Raw genomic sequence first — 14,365 nt, 5'->3', positions numbered from 1 at the left:
TCAACAACATTCAAGGTGATTCGGCGGCACCATCACCCACTACCAATGTTGATGAAGAGCTGGAGCCCGCAGCAGCTAGTCCTCGTCAACCTGCCAGCCAGGAAGACTCCACAGTGAGGGAGACACCCTCAGAACGGTCAACAAAAAGCATCCAGTTGCGAATACTTCAAGCAGCAGCTCCTTTCCCAGTTGGGCAAGAACACTGAGAATGAGACTTTGCACTAATGCTAATTTATTTCTAATTTATACATCAGGTATGTTGAGGAATATTTGTACGCCACCTTGGTGTGTTCAAAGAAAATATTTCGCATGAAAACAATTCATTAATTTTGTATTTAAAAAGCACAACTTAACGTGGTGTGCTTGCACAAAAGCAGAAGTACAAATGTTTCGTGTTGTTTTTGACACCCGTAGGATATGTTGAACTACAATCCACTCGAAAGTCCTTTGCGAAGTAAGCCTCCGCGGTGGCTGAGTGGTTACGGCGCTCGGCTGCTGGCCGGAAAGACGCGGGCTCGATCCCGGCCGCTGCAGTCGAATTTCGATGGAGGCGAAATTCTCGAGGCCCGTGTACTGTGTGATTTCAGTGCATGTTAAAGAACCCCAGGTGGTCAAAAGTTCCGGAGACCTTCACTACGGCGTCCCAATAGCCTGTGTCGCTTTGGGACGTTAAACCCCACAAAACCAAACCAAACCTTTACGAAGTGGTCACCAGATATCAAAATAAAGTTTATACATTTGAGCTGGCGTGGGATGTTCTTGTTTTGCCTGAAAAATAGTCAACAGCTTCACGCTATCCATCAATACCGCCTTACAACTTTCAGCTGCCATGGTACACAACCACTTGGGGACATGAAGTACTTTGCTAAGGCATCCCGGATTCGCATAGTATCTGAAGCAGAGCGGATGCTGCTGCCAGTACTCTGAGGATCTACATTTCCTTCGGTGTGCCTGCACCCGCCTTCCTGGACATTGTCGCCAGTGACCCGGGCGCCATAATAATTTGGGCAATATGCTGTCAGCCAGGAGAAAGTTGTGCAGGTAAACCGCCACATCTATCATGGCCGTGAGCAAGTCAATGTCGCCACTCACGGTCCCGAGGAAGCAGCGCCAACGGGTAACCAATATTCCGAAAGCGTTCTCCACGCAACGGCGCGCACCTGACAGCCTATAGTTAAACTCGTTTTGTCTCATTTAGCTGTCTTCCGGGGTAAGGGCGCATTAAGTAGGGACGCACGGGAAATGCTGCATCGCCCACGATGCACAGCGGCCACCCGTTGTGACCTGAAGGCAAGCTGACGGTATTGTTCTCAAAGCTCTCTCTGACTGGTCTTTCTCGGAAGAAAGAGCCATCAGACAGTCTGCCCTGAGCATCAATATCCACTAGCAGAAAGCGATAAATTGCATCTGCCACTGCCAACATCAGCAAGGAGTAGAAACCCTTATAGTTGTGGAACTCCGAACCACTGTCAGGAGGGCAAGTAATTGCGAAGTGTTTCCCATCTATGCACCCTACACAATTCGGAAAGTTCCACTTCGTGGCGAACTCCTGTTTGATGAACTCCCACTCGTCGGTAGTCGGGGAATGATTAACATCGGGCGATGATTAACATAGCTATAGCTATATTAACGTATGTTCAAGGGTCGAGTCATGTCTGACGTGTTTAATAAAAAAAAGTGGTCTTGAACGTGCGGCACTGAGGTGGAAAGAAATAAATGTGAATAACCGAAGGAAATAATCAGTAGTACACAAGTGGGCAATGGGGACAAAAAACAATATTTGGCGAGAGAATTCCAAGCTCGCACAAAGTGAATGGACGTCTGAAAACCAGCGCAAAAAGTTGGCAAACGATATACAATTGTTTTTTCCTGCTACTGCACTGAATAATAACAAGAACGACCGAAAGAACACTTGCTAAGCTCATCAGGTGGTTATACAGCCGCTTTCAGCTTGGAGTCAAGGCACCAGCTATTCATTGAGGGAAACGCGCGTTAACCTTGTAGATGGAAATGTATCCCGCATGACAACAAGCGGATGTCAGTGAGCATGTAAAAGGGGGGGGGGGGTGGCTGAAGTGGGGAATATTTACCGTAAAGTTACTGCCAGCCTTTCTCCTGGGCTGATTGGATTCTTGTGGTTCAGTGGATTGATGATGCCGTCGCTGAAAAGGCTCAAAAGTTTATCAAATGAGGTCTTGGTCATCCTGCGCAGAAAGTCCTTTTACATAATTTTCAAGGATGCACTAAGCGTGTTAAAAACAACCCGAGGATCGCTACAAGTTACTGTGCAACTAAATATCTGAGAACCTGAAGTCCTTGGTCGTGCTCAATTTACAGCTGGCCAGGAACCTTCCAGATAAGCACACAGAAGCAACTACTGAGATCCCCATTTCTTTCCCATGGCAGTCTGAAGTGCTCGATGCGAGCAATGGAAACACTACAAAAGACAGATTTTGCTGCATATTGGGAAGATGGACCCTTACCTTCAATATTTCCGTACAAGTACCTTACAGTTTTACACTATTCAAGATTTCGGCCAAGAATGTTCGGCATAATCTAGCCGTGGTGCGATTTCATCGCGTTGATTGAAACATTTGCAAAAAAATTAGAAACGAACATAAGCGGGAAGATTATCAACGGCAGGAAAAAGATGGTAGGTTAAGCGTATAACCCATGGAGGTCATTATTCAGGTGCGATTCTTTTTAAAGGAGATAAAATGGGCTGAATTCTTTTGCACGGGATGTAACGCATTAATGAAGCCGAAATATGCCAAATTCTTCATTCTCGAATTTACATTGATAGATCCTGGGAGTCCTCATACCGCTCCTGGCGCAGTGGTGCAGCGGTTAGGCGATGCGCCACTGCCCCTCGATGGCAGCTGCTGCCCCCGGTGGTGGTTGCGTGATCCAGGTTTCTCTTGTCAAGCAACCTCTCGCGACCAGTTATTAATTTAACCGTATTAATTTTACTGCCACCTGCCATGGTGGCCAGTGTGCTCACAATCCGGTGGGTAGGTCGTGATGACCGCACAAGGGCACGTGACCTAGGTGGACTGCCTAAGCTGCTTCTGCAGGGATTTTTGCTCACTACGCTGACGACAACGACGCATCTTCAGCAAAACGGGCGCCTTAACGCTGTGGCGTCAAAAATGTGGTTGGAAGCGTTCTCGGTGTCGTTTTCAATGTGCGGTGCGCAAGCATGGTCCCGCCAAAGCTCAAGCAGCTCACTACCTGTGAGCATGCAGATTCGCGATCGATGGCAGTTCCAGGAGGGTATCCGCTGAACACCATATGTATATTCTGGACGGCAGTGCCAGGAGCTATCCGCTGAACACCATATGTACAGTACTCACGGATTGAAATAGGACATTCGGAGCGCTAGCCTTGCAGTGCCACGCAGGCATGTGGTAAACCACAGGCCGGCTCATTGGCTACTGGAAGGAAAAATTCTGCTTTGTAGATGTTCTCCCTCTCGCGCCATACCACAATGCACCACATTGGCTCCATGAGCGTCTACGGGCGGCGCTCCATGAAGCGACGGCCACGCGCTCCGAATGTCCTATTTCAATCCGTGAGTACTGTATATTATGGCCTCCACATCCCTTCTACCGACAGCTGCAGGTGATGAAGCGGCCACCACACTGAAGTTTCAGATTTCACTGCGGCGCGCGCGGGCGCCGCTCTGCGTGGGCGCCCGGACTTCCTGCGCACGGCACTGATTGGAACCAGACAGGATATCCGTCGCGAAGTATATTGGGTTATTTAGAGCGGGAACCAGTCGCTATTGGCCGGTCTTGTCACGATCTGTGCTCGTACGCTGGATTCTTCGACGGACACTAATGATGCACACTTTCCCTTTGATCACGTCTGCAAAAACGGCACATAGCCATGTCCTTTGTAGTTATGTTTGTGTCCCGATTTCGGTAATCGTTTGCTTTACCCGACACAGCTATCAGTGCCCATCCGAAATGACACGAATGCCAGCACCATTTAACATTCATTTGCGTCGTCTTATTGTTGGCTTTCGGTGCCATTCTGAAGATCGGGCAAGAAGTGTCAAGGGCTCTTGGGTCAAGTTATATGACGAGAATGCATAACAACTTTCATTCGCTTCGTGCTGTTTAAGTATTGAATAATCTATGCCAGCCTTGCTGCTTGAGAAATGCGTTATGTGTGCAACGGCTTTTACTCTCTATTTCTTGTCCAAGACCAGATCGATTCTTGCGTTTCGTGATGTCGACGGCGTTAGATTGTTTTTGAGAGTGGCCAATTTGTTAAAAAGTGCCTGTGCTGAGTGAGGATGACGGCCAAGTCTCCACTGAAGCAACAGTGTCGAGGTGCTCGGCGATGTCTTGACGCTACCGCGCCTGCCACCTGTCGACACTGAGGGTAGCCTGAGGTCTGCTCTTTCCCCGCACGAATTTCTTCGCGATGCATCAGCGCCCCCTACAACATCCTCCTCACCTAGTCCTCCTCCGCAGATACTGGGATGCGGAAGCTGCCTTCTAGATTCCCAAGACTTGAAAAATACTATCTATAACGATAAAACACTGCCACGGAGCTGTCATTATAAACAAACGTCCTACATGGAAATCTAACGCACATCAACTGTCTCACTCTGGGACCATGGTAGAGACAGGCTGGGCAGACGATTCTCGATAATCACAACGTGAACAAGAGAGGGGAAAGCCTCGGCGTGCTTGCCAGTGTTTCGACAAGACGATTTGTCTTTGTCTGGCCAAAGCGTTCGTCATTGGCGGGGTTTAAATGGAGTCTTCACTCCGAGCAGGAAGGCCCTGTGAGGGGGACGAGGGCGCGACATGGGAAGGGGCGAATCTTGTTCAGGCATGATGGCTGCTAGAGAGGATTAAACAGTTACCTGCAAAACTATGATCAGAAAAAGGTCAGCTGAGCAGAAATAAATCAGATTGTGTGCAGCGTGGAGAAAAAACGGGCATGGGCTTGGATGGCTGTCTGTCCAGCTGTGGCAGATGGCTTGATATGATTGGCTACGCTGGCCTGAAAAACTCTGATAAAGAATTAGGCAGCGTCGCGGCCTGAAATAGCGGGGGCACAAAAAAGTGAAAGAAAAAAAGAAAATGGTGTGAGTTCAGAGAAAGCGCGAAAGGAAAGTGGAGGGGGAGTGAGGAATGTGGAAGCCACGGGCTTCTGAGAAATGATAGAGATGCAGCGCATAAGCTAAGAATAAACTGAGCAAAGAGAGAGAGAGAACAGAATGGTAGAAAGAGGAAGGACGGGTCGGGGCGGAGTGGTACAGTGAAAGAAACGACAAAGCGGCGTTTTGAAGCACTCGACCAAATATAAGACATTTTTAAAAGAATTACGCCAGTCCCGTAATGTACAGTCCCAGCTAAAATATTAACAAGCCTGCTTCAGCCACCAAACTCTTGTCATGTGTTACCTAGTGAAACCTTGCATATTAAACCTAGAAAACATCATATCTACTCTAGGGAACACATGAAAAAATTTCCAACACTGATGGCCGCTCCATAATAATTTGGTCACAACTGTACCTCAGACATCGTAATGTTCCTGTGAATGTGTTGATCCACGCTGCTTGTTAGGTTTGAAATTTGCGGATTAGGAATGCCTCTCCGAATTTTATCTCGCTTCACGATTTGAAGCCTGACCAAATCAAGAACAGTTTACTCGATGACCACGTTCATTAAAATGTTTATACACTGCCTTCTGTAGGTTCCATGCTCTGTCAGCCCGATGTTTATTTAGTCTGGCGCTCATTGATTGCCCGGTTTCTCTGATATATTGTTTCTGACAAGAGGAGCATTGAAGCATCTATATATAGAAGCATGTACGTGAAGCATGTATATATCCCCATTTCAGCATCACTAAGATCAAACTTGATATCTCCCTCGAACCATTAGAAATTCATCGCTCCATCGCTCTTTTATGCTTACTTCATAAATATCGGCACAGCACAAGGCCATCTCCTCTGCGCGTTGAAGAGCCTTCACGCATGTCACGCCGCCTACATAATCAGTATAGCATTAAACGCATGTACGGAAGAACCCAAGCCTTCAATTCATCTGAACTTCCATGTGCCATTGTTCTTTGGAATGATCTTCCCGACAGTATCGCATCTGTCTGCTACCACCAACCATTCCAAGACCAGCTGCACAAACGTTTTCTTTAACGATATGTTGTCTTGCAATAAGTTGTTGCGCCCCATAAGTTTTCTCCACGTTGCTAGTGTATTTTGTTTAGGTTTCTTGTGCTGTTTCAATAATTTGCATTTTTATTATGGCTACTGCTTTTTCTTTAAACGTGTATTGGGCACACGCGATGCATTCTTGCTACCTTTGATGTGCTTTTTTGTTGCTCGCGGCGATGTATGTCTTGTCGTTACGATTTGCCCTGTATAATTATAATTGTTTGCACTTTTTTGCCTACTACTGCGCGTTGTATTTAACAAATTGTTCCTATCGTACTTAATCATTTAATTTGCCACATTTACTCAATGCCCTTCTGGGCCCTGTAAGGTATTTTGAATAAATAAATAACGTAGATGCCACGCAGTTAAAGCTAGTCTTTATATAAAATCTGAAGTCTCTTGTCACGCTCTTAACAGTAGTCTCGGTTTATAAATAACTGCATGTCTTGCATCTAGGTCGAGAGCACGAGCTTGCTGTCGGCGGGATTTTCTTATCGAGCCTAGCGTGTACTAAGAGATATTTCAGATTTGTGTTGCCCTTGGTGCGCCGGGAAATATTTTCTTGACACCACCGTTGCTAGTTCAAAAGGGTGGTATTTTCGTTGAATATTGGTTATACTCGGAAGGCCGCTCTAGTATACTGTCATAATTGCTGGAAGCTGTTCACTGTTAGCTTTTGTTCGTTTCTTAAGTACCTTGCCACGTTTTAGAGCGGTCGCTCGTTGGGAAGCATTACTAAGGGAATTGTGGAGATGGTTCCTATCAATTAGTGCGCTTTTTAGTGAGTAGAGGTGTTTCAAATAGTTGTCGCCGTCAGTACATATTCTATATTCTTCTCAGGCGCGTTGCCTGTCCTACAAATATGTCTTCCTAAGAGTGTCTATCGTCTGGGACTATGGCTTGTGAAATCTGAGTATTGCTGTCGATCTGTAGACATTCGGTACAGTGTAGTTTTAAGCTGGCCATTTCCTGAACGGACGAAAAAATTAACGTGCCTTTTAGAGTAGCCGAAGGTAAATTTTCTGCTACAGTGGAATGAATAAAGCTGCGAGTCGAATGCTTTTAGTCTTTGACCCGTGTTTCCATGTCATCAAAATGTCTAAGAAGAGCTTCAAATGGGCCTAGTTGGTTTGGAATTTTCGGCATTGTTATTGCGCTACTCAAGGTTTACACAGACGAGAACTTGCGCCCTGTGTGTCGTTCATGTGTCGTTCATGTCTGTGTAAACTTTGAGTAGCGCAATAACAATGCCGAAGAATGAAAATGTCGACTACGCAACACAGTTATATGAGCGTTTTTTTTATAAAAATGAATTTAGAAGTGTAGATTCCAGTACCGCCATAAACACACTTGCATAAGTCGGTGCGAAGGGACTGCCCACACTTGTTCTAAATCCTTCAAGGTGAACCTCGTGAACCTGTTTTTTGTGTTCCCTTACTCTGTCCGTCGTCCGGTTTTTTGCGCTTCCAAGTTCACAGTAATAAGAATAATCTAACTCAAAATAGTTTAGCGTGATTACCAACTGAAGTGGGGAGAGGTACACTGGAGTGGTGTGTCGATCACTTTACTTATGAAGAATATTTGTTTACAAAGCGGCGACGTCGAGTGGAACCAGCATGCTATCCGCTGGAATAATTCCTGCGTCATAAACTGACTGTACTATTCATAGAAAGTGAGATGTGTGCTGGACAAAAGGAAGAAAGGAGGGTTGGGATATCTGGAAGGTAGTGGTTCAGAAATATTGACAAGCTCTCTGTAGGCCTATTATTGTTCAAAACAATAGGACTGCCCAGGATATCTGCTGTAAACAATTCTTCTGCGGAAGCCTTATTGAATTTAAGAAAAAGAAGCGCCCTGCTTGTTTTTTTTTTTTTGATGAATTTAAGAAGTTGAAGACTCATTGCGTTATTAGTTCCCTGTATAACAATTCGGCCAGTTTGCTCTGAATTACATTGCAGAACCGTAATGTGCGATGAGATTGTAATTTCTTATAATGGCAAGCGTTGCTGACTAGCACGCTGGCCTCCTTTTTGTATTTTGCGGCTCGCTGGATGACTCTGCCACCACCTTCGTCTGCTGACTTAACGACTATATCGGTTCAAGAAGCTAACTACTTTAAAGTAGCCTGTTCTGTTGTGAAGACTTTTTTTTCGTTTTCGAGCTTGCTTTGTTTTTCTACAATTTCTTTTTAGGCAAATTTAATGAAAAAGTCTATCTCGGGACTCTGTTCCGCGTCCGGTGTCCACGCGCTATGGGCTACAAGAGTGATAGGATTAAGGCTGGCTGCTTCAGACTGGTGAACATGTTAGAGGCTGTAGGTAAATTAGGAATCGGGTTTGTCGTTTTTACGGTGAAGCACTCCTTAATCCGCATTCCCCGCGAAAACTCTGTGAGTTCTCTGTGAGGCAATTTCATAGTCGTTGAAATTATGGTTGGACAAAATGTGAGGCCACGCTTCAGAATCTGTCCCCATCATTCAGGCATTTTGAAGCACTATTTAGACAGTTTACGAGTCGGAGCCGTGGGGGAAAGGAAGGACGAGAGCGTGAAGGAAAATAGAAGGTGGTGCCTTGATTTTGGGCTTCTCGGGAATTTGAACAACCTCGGCTCCTTTAACGTGCACTGACATTGCAAAGTACGCGGGAGTTTTTTACATCGTTATAGCGAGTTATTCAACTTCCCGAGTAAATACTATTGCTGGGCCTCGACTTCAGGATAGCGTCGGTTAGCGCCGCGCTGGCTCTTCACGACAAGGGAACTACGCTGGCTCAACGTAGTACCTTCTGCGACCGGCATATATATTACTTTATTCTTTGCACTTTCAGCAAACCCACCTGCAGACACCGCCTTGCGCAGCAATCCCGAGAACAATTATTTCCTCACGCGGTCCAACTGATGGTTTACGACGCAACTGCATGCAAGACAAAGACCTGTGCCATCTGAGGCTGCGTTATCCCCGCATACTTCTTAATCCATTCTTGCCACCTTACTTTCTGCCGTCCCCTGCTACTCTTGGCTTCTTTTGGAACCAAGTCTATTACCCTTAATGACTCTCAGTTATTTAGCATTTGCATTGCATGCCCAAGTCCGTTCCTTCATTTTAAATAAGACGTCGTTAAGCTTTGTTTGTTTCCCGATCCATTCTGGCCTATTCCTGTCTCTTAACGTTTATTATTTTTGTTTTCATAGCTCGCTGCGTTGTCTTCAGCATAAGTTCAGCCCTTTCCTTTATCCCTCACGCTCTTGGCCCTTGAAAAGTACCGGCAAGATGAAATTGTTATATACTTTTTTCTTGAGGGATATTGGTAAACTGCCATTCATTATCTGATTGTACCTTGCAAATGCGCTCCACCCCATTCTTATTCTAATTAATTAACCCTCGTGGTCCACGTCTGCAGTGACCTGTTCTAAGTAGACGCATACCTGTTCCACCCTCTCGCTGCCAATCGTAAACTGCTGTTCCGTTCTGAAATAGTTGCACTTCAGTTTTCTGCAGATAAATTTTTAGACCGTTGGGCTCTTCCTGTCCAATTGGTTGATCATGCTTCGTCATTCATCATTTACTCGCGGATTACCAAAGTATTCTTATTAACTCTTATCTTCAAATACGAAAAATATTGTGCTAAGCTGCGGGAGTTTAGCTAATTGCATGTGCAAACGAACGAAATTTACTTTCAACATGCCGTTTTCTCGTTGAAGCGCAAATGCTTATTCATCTGCTTCGCCCATTTCCCCCCCCCCCCTTTTTTTTTCTCTTCGCAGCTGCCTCTACGACCGGCGTGGCGGTATCAGGAAAAATCTGCCTGAAATGCAGACTACATACCACTGACCGGCTCGTCGACGTGGCACACTGCTTTGGGACATCGACGGATGCTGCCTCTACTCAGCCAAGGAGGCAGCACAATGGCCTTCTTACCATGATATCCACTGTCAGTACAACTGCCCACGGTCAACAAAGATGCTACCCCGTCAAACCCTGAACGCGCCACGTCCTTGTCACCAAATTGCAACACAGCCCAGAAGGCACCATTTGACGACACTAGGAAAACGTCGTTCGCGAATGTTGACGCGTGAAATTAGCTCATTAGTACTGCACTGAAGAGATTGACAAAACCCAGTGGTCTATACATAGACGCTAAATTCAAATGTCTACATACGGGCTTTCAGAAACGAGAAGATTGACCAGGAATAGATATTCGATACGGCCGAAAGATCTCACTCGTGCGACTAAACACTTTCACGCCTTGCAGCTTGGCTAGTGCAGTATATAGAGACGTAACTCAACGCGGCGAAAATCGAGTTTCCGTCTTACTACCTTCAAGTAAATTCCTGCGAACCAGACAGTACTGCACACTGAGCAAAGCTACGTTCCAAGCGTAATCTGTTTTCTTTTTTTGTATATAAACTCCATCTTGACCAAGGTACCCCTTTCTGAAAGGTACTAAAGCGACATCACGTTTGACGAAAGCAGAAAAGCGACTTGCCATCGCAACATTTCTGTGAGCTTTTCACCTACTCTGAAAATTGAGTCTCACTCAGTACTATGTGGTTCTTAATTACTGCCTGTAAGAAACGTAATTAGGTCGGCCACAGTTAACAACGAAATCTAGAGGATAACTAGAATCAGAACTTCAAACACTATGTGAAGTTGGTTGCGCGTCTTGCGACATTACGCACGCCATTGCAAGAGCACAAATATTAACGTGATTACGTGTACTTAGCATTCCTAAATCTTTTGTTGCGAGTTGAGGTTTTTTTTTTCGTTTTCGCGTTAAAAGCTAAAGGTCAAGCGGAATATTCACCTGATCCTTTTCTGTATGGAAATCTTCTTCGCAAATAGAGGTTTGAAAGTACAGTAAAATATCCCGTCATTGCGACGACACAGGTGGGTTTGAAAACAGACTACTCTCTGCGATCTGCTTGTGTGGCGCAGAAAATTTGAGTAGTTCAGATAATACCACACATGCGCTGCTCATGCTTCGAAACACGCGGCCGCCATGCCTCTTTCAACATTGCCACCTACCGCTGCATCTTATGCCGCGAATAAAATGGCTGCTTCTACGAAAGCGCCGAGGCTGGAAGGCACGCGTTGGTGCTAACACGTCTTGGGATGCCCACACCAAACTTTCTCTTAGTGCATCGAAGTAAGGAGTCGAGCGCTCTCTGGGAACTCGTCACCATGACGTCACCTGTGTCCGTGTTGTGTGAGCCTCTTTAATCCCTTCGTTGTACCGACCGGGAAGGATCTGCGCCTTCCTGTAGACGACGCTGAACATACAGCTTCGTTAGCTACCTTCGCCGCCGAAAGAAGCAGTGCTGTGCCCGACCGCGGCGCAACGTGCAGTTCTGTCATCCGCACCCGACTACTCCAAGGGTGTGAAGCGTGCGATTCTTGTGGACGCGGCCCGTTAGCCGCGTGTTTTGTGTTGTGCTGGTGTAACTTCCTCCCGGTGCGTAATTGCTGGTCGGCGCAGAGGTGGAAGCGGCGGCCGCCGCCCTGGAGGCGGGAGCCCCGCTGGGCCCATGGGCTCGTTCTTCGCCCGGGTCGTCAGAACCGTCCAGCGAGCCTTCGGCGGAACCGGTGAGTTGCGACTCTCTCCTTCCGTAGCCATGTAAAGCGAGTGCCGCGAGCAGCGAATGTAACCCAAGGCACCGCGCTCTCGCGCGAAAAAGATTCACTATGCCTTTGTACCCCACTAGTTTTTTAGTGTTCCCTACTGAAACGTCCATAGAAGTGGTACATATGGAATTTAAAAACACGGAGTCCCCGTGATCCTTAAAATTGCACAGAAATTCATTTGCTGTCCTCGGCATTTCTGCACAGCTTCCATGTCGTCTACGTTTACTATAGTGTCGCCTAAGATTTATTTTTTTATTGACTTTACCCCTACACACTCTCGACCGACACATTTTTAGTATATAGGCGGACTGGCATAGCGTTTAAGAACAAGTGGAATAATGAAAACAACAATTAGAACATGTCTTAACACGAAGAGAAGAAAAACGAAAAAGAAAAAACAAATTAATCACAGCACATTTCTGTCAAAGAGAATGAGTTCACAGAATTTTTTTTGTCTGTTTCTCTAGCGATGTCCGATTGCAAGCTTTTCCAGTCAATGATACTACGGGGAGTGAATAAGTTAGCGCCGGACGATGAATTACACTTTGCGCGTTTAACTTTGAAAGAATGATCACATCGTGGAAAGACGATAAGATGTGACTGAAACAAATAGTCACAACGGTATAGATGGGGATAAAGACTAATGAAAAAGCGTTAAACGAGCAAGTTTACGGCGATGTGATAAACACTGCAGTTCGGCACATCTCTTTAAAGCTGTGGCGCTTGTGTGAAAAGGTGAGTACCCTTAAAATATTAAACAAACAGCGCGGCTCTGCAAGGATTCGATAGCGTCGGTCTGTTCGACTTTATGACGTACTATACTGGAATAGCAACCTGCGTTTAAGATTGCCGTATCTATTGCAGTGCCGTAAGACAGGAACTAGCGAGGGGAGCAAGCAGTTTTTGGTGCACTCCTAGTGCCCTTTCACGCCACCTTAAAGCTTTTATTGGCATGAGCTTCAGTGTTCTCTGGAAGCCACAAGTGCCGTGCGCCGGCTCTCTGGGCCAGGCCGGGAGAAGACAGCCAATGAATTCTGTCCCTCAAACCCGGGCCTTTAATCGTTCATAATGTGCTCGCGCGTTTATAGCGGCCAAAGCGGCTGGCAGCAGTAGTTTTCAGTCGCCGAATGAAACAATTTCAGTGCCACCTGGTCAGCGCTGGTTCGCTATAGGCAAGTTTTATGACGCTGACGGGACCATGGTTTAGCCCAAGGCACTTATATGTTGTCGTTATTTCTAGAGTATAGTCATTAATGCTGAACGGCGAGTGAATGACATTTTTTTCTATTTAGAAATATTTGAGCTCAATAACCAGTATGAGCACCTTGAGCTATGTCCGTCCAGGTCAAATTTTAAGTCTAGAAGAGTGCGGTGAGGGGCTAGTTGGTACGACATTATGGAAAATATGAATAACTGCGCAAAAAAGACGGGACAAGAAAGAAGAAACACAGAAATACACGAGACAAGCGCAGACTAATAACTGGTTTATTGCACCAACACCTCCTTCCTTCGACAACAAAGCACATGCGCACCAACAGCAAAGACAAAAGCCATAATCATCACGCCAAACCAAGAAACTCGAACTCCTTGCGGTACAGGTGTATGGAAGCGTCGCTAACACATTTGTCAGGCTCTAATCTCGCGATTTCCAAGGCTTCGATAACTTAACGTTCTTTCTTATCCCTCGCGCGTCCGATAATCTTAGTGCTGCCGAAAAGTGGAGTGCAATATTTATCGTCATGTCTGCAGATCTTGCAATGGCTAGGCAGATGCTGCCCTCTAGAATCAGCTAAGGAATTGGCATGCTCTAATAATCTAAAGTTGATGCATCGGCCAGTTTGCCCTACGTACACCTTACCACAGCTCAGCGGAATCTGATAGATTACATTCACTCTGCATTGCACAAACTTATTCCTGTGGTTGGTGCTACACTCAATCTTCTTTTGCCTATCTGGTATGATCAAATTGCAAAAACGCGACAGCTTGCAAGGGGCCGAAAAAAGGACCTCCACGCCGAAATTACCGGCGACCCTCTTCAGGCCGTGCAAGACCCTGTGAACATACGGAATTACTTCATACTTCAGCCAATCCTGGGCATCCGCCCCACGAGGCTTTGAGTTTGGGCGGAAGGACTTCAACAGGGACTCGTCAACACCCCGAAGGAGGGCCAGCGGAAAACCGGCCGACCGAAGGCGATCCACGTGTACATCAAAGCTATCCTTAACATTGTGAGGGCAGGACTTGGTTAACGAAGCCCTTAGGCAAGTTGACGAAATACCCCTCTTGACCAGCTTCGAATGAGACGAGTTGAAGGGCAGGAGTGCCTTTTTTGACCTAGGCATGTACGCCGAGCATAAGAGGTCAGGATTGTGAAAGAATAATTTTAAGTCAAAGAATTGCAAACAAGAATTTTCAGGAAGTTGAATGGTAAAATTAAAACTGGCAAAAGCAGACCTAAAAGATTCTAAAACCTCCATTGTCACCTGTGTCAAGTTATTGTCGGGGTCAATATTTAAAAGGATTAAAAAGTCATCGACGTATCGGAACACCCGAAC

The 14,365-nt window shown here is 46.0% G+C and overlaps 1 protein-coding gene across 2 annotated transcripts in view; it reads left to right on the top strand.

The window, feature by feature from the left end:
* LOC144132305 (uncharacterized) overlaps positions 1 to 12,186 on the top strand; it is a 241,606-nt gene extending 229,420 nt beyond the window's left edge. Inside the window, exon 4 of one of the 2 annotated variants that reach the window (XM_077664617.1) lies at positions 9,953 to 12,186. The gene's annotated coding sequence lies outside the window, so the exon portion shown is untranslated. The remainder of the gene's footprint in view (positions 1 to 9,952) is intronic. The other variant, XM_077664616.1, reaches the window with a different exon arrangement.
* Positions 12,187 to 14,365: the final 2,179 nt, after the last annotated feature.

Source organism: Amblyomma americanum, chromosome 5, assembly GCF_052857255.1.
Source record: "Amblyomma americanum isolate KBUSLIRL-KWMA chromosome 5, ASM5285725v1, whole genome shotgun sequence".
NCBI lineage: Eukaryota > Metazoa > Arthropoda > Arachnida > Ixodida > Ixodidae > Amblyomma > Amblyomma americanum.
The sequence above is the reverse complement of the archived record's forward strand: the minus strand, read 5'-3'. Positions and strand labels throughout refer to the sequence as shown.